Source organism: Pinus tabuliformis, chromosome 3_2 (genome assembly GCF_031772625.1).
Source record: "Pinus tabuliformis cultivar Carrire ecotype Pingquan chromosome 3_2, CPIR1, whole genome shotgun sequence".
Classification (NCBI taxonomy): domain Eukaryota; kingdom Viridiplantae; phylum Streptophyta; class Pinopsida; order Pinales; family Pinaceae; genus Pinus; species Pinus tabuliformis.
The window spans coordinates 174,921,951-174,930,435 of NC_142302.1; the positions used below are offsets into that span (position 1 = coordinate 174,921,951).

At 33.6% G+C, this 8,485-nt stretch overlaps 1 long non-coding RNA gene across 6 annotated transcripts in view; it reads right to left on the bottom strand.

Moving 5' to 3' along the window:
- Positions 1-965: 965 nt before the first annotated feature.
- Positions 966-8,485, bottom strand: part of LOC149180355 (uncharacterized) — a 254,080-nt gene continuing 246,560 nt past the window's right edge. Inside the window, exons 1-4 of one of the 6 annotated variants that reach the window (XR_016256922.1) lie at positions 2,736-2,845; positions 2,381-2,693; positions 2,041-2,175; positions 966-1,481 (exon numbers count right to left, since the gene is read on the bottom strand). This is a non-coding gene — a long non-coding RNA (uncharacterized LOC149180355). Of the gene's footprint in view, positions 1,710-2,040; positions 2,176-2,380; positions 2,853-8,485 lie in introns of those variants that run through there. The other 5 variants (XR_016256921.1, XR_016256920.1, XR_016256917.1 and 2 more) reach the window with 5 other exon arrangements.

The window sequence follows — 8,485 nt, forward strand, 5'->3', positions numbered from 1 at the left end:
GAACTCAGTCAAAGGTGTAGGGTAATAGGCCAATTTTTCTAAATTTTTTAATCCTATGGAAATTTTAAGAATACAGACAGAATATCAATAAACCTGTGAATTTTCACATGCAATCGAAAACAAACCCATGTACATGGAATCTGTTGTATAGCTGAGTGATGAACAGGAGCTATTCTGCTTGTAAGTCTGTGTAACTAAGCAATTGAGAGTTTTAGAAAACAGAGTAATAGCAGTGTGCAACCCATTGTGTGTGTCTGGAGCAGCTTTGAAAGCTGAACATCCAAATGATATAAAACTCAAGTTTGTGTATGTGATGGAAGGGTAAAATGCTGACATGGTTTTGTTGTTTAATGTAGAAGGAATCTTGCCATCTGGGCTGTAGTGGAGAAAGCCGCCTCTCTTCATAACCAAAAAAGACGGAGCAGCAATACTTGCATTCAACAGACCGATGGATAGAATGAATGAAAAGAAATTGAACACAGAAATAGAGAATGCAGATAGTAATAGACAGATTTCAGGTGGAGAAAACCCTCCTATGGTATAAGAACTCCACAACCAAATAGATCCCCGGTTTGCAAGTTTGTTTTAATCATACTCAAAATCGAATTCATAGGCATTTATCAAATTGCAGATTGCAAGTTCCAACAGAGACATATATGAAAGAACATGCCATGAGTCAACGAAACAACAGAAACCGTGGATTTAAGGAAAACGTCCTAAGCAATATTATAATGCATCAACTATATTCTTTGGGTATTGATGGCGTCAAATGATGAAGAAGAATGCCTGTCTTGACTCTTGACTTCGATATATGCTATTGGCTCCTAATATTGCACAGGAATTCAGTCTGAAGAATTTAGAATCATATAGCTCATCCCAACATGTTTACAACGCATATGCTCAAAATCAACCATTGCATTTGCCATGAAAGTCCAAAATAAGCAAATAAGACATACTGATGGACATCTTCACGAAATTTATCATACTTCTTGAAAAATCATAGTCAGTAAACAACCCAAATACTGAATAGCATGTTACATAACAGAAAAATTCATATACTGATCCATGGAAGTGAACCAGCTATATAGCCATGGATCCGCTCTTATGGTCCTACGAATACCCAAAAAATGACTAAAAAGAATGATTTAGCAATACCCACGTAGCTTGTGGAGGAGAAGATGCATCAGGCCATCAACAAACCCTATAAACTGCAAGGCAATCTTTTTCAACCATCATGGGGATGTCTCAGCTGATGTACTCTTCTTACTTTATTAACATATATATACACCTAAGCATCCAACACTGTAAACTGAAATACAGAGCAAATCTCTGAGCCGTGAGGCTATCAACGCATCATGGATGTCTCAGAAAGGGTCTTCCATTAGGAGCCAGTGCTACCTCATATTTGCCACTGCAGTCATGAAGGCATTGCTCTGCATGGTGGAACGCTCGTTTGAAGACACCGAAACCAAACAAGAGACCTATCAGAACAGCCAGAAAAATAAGGCATGAACACACCTTACAAATAGTGCAACAACACATTTTTGCAGATTCCTGGTAACACTAACTGAATGTACTTTATCACACTCTCCGTGTAAATCCTTTCACCCACAAAGCTCTGGTCAATGCAAGCTCCCTGCTTATACTTCGCCCAACAATTCTCTAATCAGTTATAAAGGCTCCCCGCCCTTCTGTAATTAATGTCTGGTCTGGGATAATGAAAATTCCTATTAGTTTTTCCGTAATCATGACCTTGAATTTATAAGCATTCAACGTTTGGGGATAAAGCTACGCATTCATGCCTCAGGACATGGCTTTCCAACTGCACCCTTTCGTAGAAGAGGGAACATATGCAATTGTGTATGTTTCATGGAGGCTAAAAAAAAGGCTTGTACTAATCTAGTATTGCGGAGAGTTTGAATAAGATAACAGTCTATAACCACAGAGAAGATAGGTGGTTAAGACATTATTGTGGAACAAAAAATTTTCATATATAAATAAACATCCAAAGACTAAGAAAGAAGCCATGAACAAACTTGCCTGGAGCGATCACCTCTGTCACGGCTAAACTTGCAGGTAAAAATAGGCTGATGATCCTTGCGCTTGCAAAATGTGAGGACTGTCTTCAGGGCGTCAGGGATTTAGGGTAAAAATTGACGACGTGATGAAAGCTACCTGCAGCGAGTTGGCACCAGGGGTTAAAACCCTAGCTGTAGTGGAGAAAGCCGCCTCTCTTCATAACCAAAAAAAGACGCAGCAGCAATACTTGCATTCAACAGACCGATAACCAAAAAAAGACGCAGCAGCAATACTTGCATTCAACAGACCGATGGATAGAATGAATGGAAAGAAAATGAACACAAAAATAGCTAGCGATCACCTCTGTCACAGGTAAAAATGGGCTGATGAACTTTTGCTTGCGCTTGCAAAATGTGAGGACTGTCTTCAGGGCGGCAGGCTGTCGAACAAACTGGAAAACAAACCGTGAATCACAGACTGCTCTAACATCCAAAGGAACCCCAGAACAGTTAGACGACGCCGCCATTCCCTCGCACAACATTAATATCCACGACGCCACTCCCTCAGAACTGTTCCGCTCGTCCCGCTCTACCCGTCACACGAGACTGAAAACCCCCTGGTTTTGCCTTGCGGAACGCCACTCCCTCAGAACTGTTCCGCTCGTCCCGCTCTACCTGTCACAGGAGACTGAAACTGTTCCGCTCGTCCCGCTCTACCTGTCACAGGAGACTGAAAACCCCCTGGTTTTGCCTTGCGGAATCCAGCGGCCACGTGTCAGCTTGAGGGACAAAGGGACGACGAAAGTCCCTTTCAAAGGAAGGCCTATCGGCCTAATAATTAGTCAACCTAGATTAAAATCACCTCAACCTATTTTAAGCATTTTTATAAGAGAATCAATTTTATTTATATATAATTAATCAAGCCACTTTTATCAACCTTAAATTAAAATAGTGATACACTTATTGACAAAAATATAAATTTAACTCAAATTATAAATTTGATTTTAATATATTTATTTAAATCTATAATTTTAATAAATTTTTAATAATTTAATTTTAATATATTTATTTAATTTATAATTTTAATAATTTTTTAATATATATGAAAAAATATATAAAAAATCAAAACATAAAAGAGTTAGAATAAAATGAGAACAATAATAAAATGTAGAAAATTATGGGGAATGAAAGAGTCTATACATTTAGTGAAAGAAGTGATTCATTCATATACATTGACAAATTATTGAAATTAGTAAGAAAAACTTCTCGTGAAAATATTCATATGTAGATTTATTTAGAATAAGTTTATGACAATTTTAAGTCATAATGTAAATTTATGTTTTTCAAAACATTTTTGGAGTAGGTTTTTTATTTTTATTTTATTTATTTTTAATGTGGTTTATTAGTTTAGAAATTGGTTATTACTATGTGTACATAATATTTCAGTCACTATTATATGTACATAATATTTCGGTTACTATTACGTCTATATATTATTGGTATTCAACATATTTTTTAAATTAAATTGAAAAGCAAAATTGACATAACTATTTTTGAAAAAAATCCCAACTCTCTATCTCAATTTCTACTAAAAATATTTTTTGCATATTCTGTAAAGGTTAAATATAACTAAATGCCCACCATCCATTTATTACTTATTGATAATTAAATTTAAATCTGGAAAACTATTCCAAACTAGGAATGGTAATAATTGGTTTAATTTTATAATTTATGGAATGCATATGTATAATTGATTTGATTTTAATCTTTTTAATTAAGAAGTTGAGATATGATAATTATGAAGATTTTTTTAATTAAAATCTAATGTAAACGAAACAAGAGGAAATTGGCTTAACCACAAAACCTAACCTCGAGGGTGTTGAGAGACTTGGACGTGTGACCTCTCAATAGCAAATGTGCATTAATAACTAGGACTACCAATTGAGCCAACTCTAGTGGCTATTCTTTAGTAGGTTAATTGTCATATTTTATCAATTTTTTCAATATTGATTAAAGATTTTATTATAATTGTACTTATTTCAAGGTGAGAGAGATGTAGTCTCATAGTATCACATTTAAAAATAATAACATAATTTTATAGTAACTTTATATAGATAAAAATAACATAATTTTAATTCCAAAATTTCTTATATTTGCACTTTCCATTGTGATTTCCGGTGTAATTTATTCCATTATTAATATATAGTTAATCTATAGTATTTAAAAATATTAATTAAAAAATAAGTTTAATGTGAATCATAAATAAAACATTAATGATTATATAATTCTTTTAATATCAAAATACTTATTTCATCAAGTTGCTAAAATTAAAATATTATAGAAATTAACTAAATTATAATATTTTTTAAAAACAATAACAAGTATTATTAATGATAAAAAATAATTAATATATAAGTTAAACATACATACAATTAAAAAAAATCATATAAATATTCTTAATCATGGAAATTCATCTCCACTTTATCATGGAGTTTCTTAATCTATAAATAAATTTTGTTACAATATCATGACTTATCAATACCACATGCCCAAAAATATATTACTCATTTCCAATTAGACTTATTCATATCACATTTTTTAATTAATGAATTTAAGCATAATTACTTTGTACCTAAATCTCAACCTTTGATTTGTATATAATGCTAAAAATATTCTAAAATATTTTATAAAGGTTAAATCCCTATCATTCATATAATAATTATAGATAGTAAAATTAAAATTTTGGAAGTCTTATTCCAAAACAAATATACCTATCCACATAATAAAATCATATATATATATATATATATATATAAACATTTCAGAAATCCTTTCTCGTATTGTTATTTTAGGATTACCATGTTTTTATTTTTTTCAAACAATATATATATATATTTTTAAAAACAATGTTACATGTAGATTTTTTTTTTTAATGGACAGTTTTGGCCAACAAAACAAAAAAGCCTATAAATTAAATTTATTCCAAAGTCCACTTTTCCTTTCTAACATGTTCCATGGGTATTTTTTTGTAAACAATCTTCATATGCATATTTATTTAGAGGAAGGCAAAAGATATGGAGTTTTTCTTACTAAAGAGCACCCAAAAAAGAATGGAAAAATAATTTTAATTACATCGTAAGGCATTCCTCTTTAAGAAGAACTTCCCTCATACCCACTTGTCATCACTTTGAGCCTAAGGATTATATGTTAGACGATTGGAGAATTCTCAACCATTCGATCATCCTAGGCAAAGGTAGTTGGAAAGAATAGTCTCGAGATATAGACATATGGTTTATTAAAACTTCCCTTTTAGTTTTGGTTATTTGTTTGATGAATGGAGATTTGAGGTTCTAGAAGCAGAAGTTTTATTTCAAAAAGACATGTCATTATAGGCATTTTGCTTGTAGTTTGGAAAATGAGTTCAAGGCCAATCCTTGGCATAAAAAGATGCACAAGGCCATCGAATATGAAATTGGCAGATCACGATTTTAACCCCTTTGAGAAGAACTTCCTCATACCCACCTGTCATCACTTTGAGCCTAGGGATTATATGTTAGACGATTGGAGAATGTTAAACCATTCGATTATCCTAGGTAAAGGTAGTTGGAAGGAACGATCTTGAGATGTAGGCAGATGTTTTATTAAAAATTTCCTTTTAGTTTTCATTATTTTTTGGATGAATGGAGAGTTGAAGTTCCTGAAGCAGAAGTTTTCTTTCAGAAAGGCGGGTCTTTATAAGCATTTTCTTATACTTTGGAAAGTGAGTTCAAGGCCAAACCAAAGATGCATGAGGCCACTGGAGCTCGATCTGAAATTGACAATTCATTTCAAATCACGATTTTCATTGCTTCTGCAGGTTCGTAATCGGGCATGTTTATGAGATTGAGATTGATCTAGTCAAATTTGAAACCCCATGCCCAAGTAACCCTAATATTTAGTAACATACAATCCTAATTTTTAATATCTTTTGTGTCCATCATTTTGATAAAAAAGTAGTCTCCAAAACCATCTCCTTACACTGTATTTCCTCTATAATGTTTTCTTTTACATTCAATAGAACTGGGTGTAAAGTGTCCTTGTTCTTGTATTTTCAAACTATATAAATCTATTTCGCAACTTCCTAAACTGACATTCAAATCTAAAGGGTCGAACATTTTTTAGAATCTTTGAATGAAATGAGAAATTTTCAATTAATACCTCCTTTCAGTATTCCATATCGGCATTTAAAATGTACAAACAAAATTGTAATATCAGAAAAACAATTGTTAAAATTTGAGAAAAAGGAGTCTATGTATGGGCTCTCAATAATATTCAACAGTTTTTTTGTTACAATCAAATTGGAAAGGATGATTCCTATGTAATATTATCAAAATTAGAAAAAAAAATTAAAATTAAAAATATGTAGACATAATACATTGTTTTACAAGATGAAATAATGTGGCTCCTTTCTGAATATTTTCATCACGAGAGAAATATTGAATATTTTCAAAGTCTTCAGTATTCCGTGGATTCCCAAATTCATCATAATGAGTGGGGTCACCCAAATTGTAATATGAGAAAAACAAATGTTAAAATTTGATAATAAAAAAAATCTATGTACACACTCTCAATAATTTTCAAAAATTCTTCTATCACAATCAAATTGGAAAGGATGATTCCTATGTAATATTATCAAAATTTAGAAAAATTAAAATTAAAAAATGTAGACATAATACTTTGTTTTACAAGATGAAATAATAAGCACTGCATGATATGTTATTCATTTATATTTTCACCTATACAAAAATATTGAATATATTCAAAGTCTTGAGTATTCCTTGGATTCCGAGTGGCGGCCGGGCCGCCCCTGGTTCTGGCGACCCACCCTACGCTTTCGTTTTGACATCGACGCCATTCCCGTCTGTTGGTGACCATTGCTGCTTATCAGTTGGGGTTTTTGCGCGTTAATCGCTTGTGGCGGCGCTTCATTCGGCCCCTGCTTCCCTCGTCTTGGGCTCTGATCGGTTGTGATCCGGGGCTCTCTATCGCACCTGTCGGGTGGCTGCGGCGCGCCTTGTAGGCTTCGGCGACCCTGTCTTGCTTCATCCGGGCGGCTCTTCTTGGCGGCTTTGCACTGTTTTCTTTGGGTTTTTGACTGCGTGGCGGAACGGGGGCGAGTTTATTTTGGTCTTCGTATCATTTTTCGTGGGGGCGAGGTGGCTGCCCTAGCCGCCTCTGCCCCCGGACCTGCCTCTGCTCTAGCTGGGACCGGCGGGGTTCCTCTGCTGGGGCAGTGGATGCTTTTTTGATGGCTCGTTAGCTCTGTGGTGTTGACGCGTTGAGGGAACTGGCTTTGTTCGTGCCACATCACTGCCATTTTTTGCTGGTTTTTCTGTAGGCGGCTGATGAAGATTTGGCAGTTTGGTATCTACCTCTAGTTTGGTCGGGTTTCAGGAGGAGAGTTTGAGGGGGTGGGGGAAGCATGACTACCATGGCCGCACTTTCCTCATTTCGTGCCTCTCCTACTGGCTTGGACAACCAGATTTAGATGTTTTACTGTTTCATTTTCTCCCTCAGCAGCTATGTTCTTGCTTTATTTGTTGTTTTCGCGGTGATGGGTATGGGTATCCTCCAGTTTTGGGGTTTACATACTCTTTACTTGCTGCCCTGTTTGTGGGCTTTTCTGGAATACTTCTCTTGAAGTATTTCTTATTGTATGTGGCTCTTCCCACACTTCTGCATATGCGTTTCACATCTACAACATGTAATTTTCTGAAATTAATGGAAATTACGGCTTTTCTCTTCGGAAAAAAAGAGTATTCCTTGGATTCCCAAATTCATCATAATAAATGTGGTCAAGTGATATGATTGGATCTAGCAATATATTACTACATCCAAAAAAAAGCTACCAGATCAACAAGCACAAATGTTGATCACTACATATAAGAGGAAAAAAAATACAAGTAAATTTCTTTAGGAAGTAGGTACTAAAACAAGAAATTGATAGTAAAACGTGTTTATTTTTAAGGTAATTGAGTTCAACAAGCACTAAATACAAGAGGGAAAAAATAGAAGTAAATTTTATTGGAAAGTAAAAGGTTAATTTAAGATCATGCGACCGCATATGAAAAAATATAATACACATGTAATAAAACAAAACATTAATACGAAAACATGTTTATTTTTAAAATCGCAACATGGTTCTATAGGTATGCACGAAATATAAAAATACAAGTAAATTTCTTTAGGAAATAAAAGGTTAATTTAAGATCATGTGCACATGAAATAATACAATACATAGGTACTAAAACAAGAAATTGATAGGAAAACATTTTTATATTTAAAATGGTAGCATGGTTGGGTTGGTAATCGAGTCTATGAATTATGAAAAATATGGTTTAATTTTTAGTATTGAAAAGTGTGTTTAGTTAATTATAATTAAATTAGAATAATCATATAAATTATATGGTTGATAAATATATCAAAAA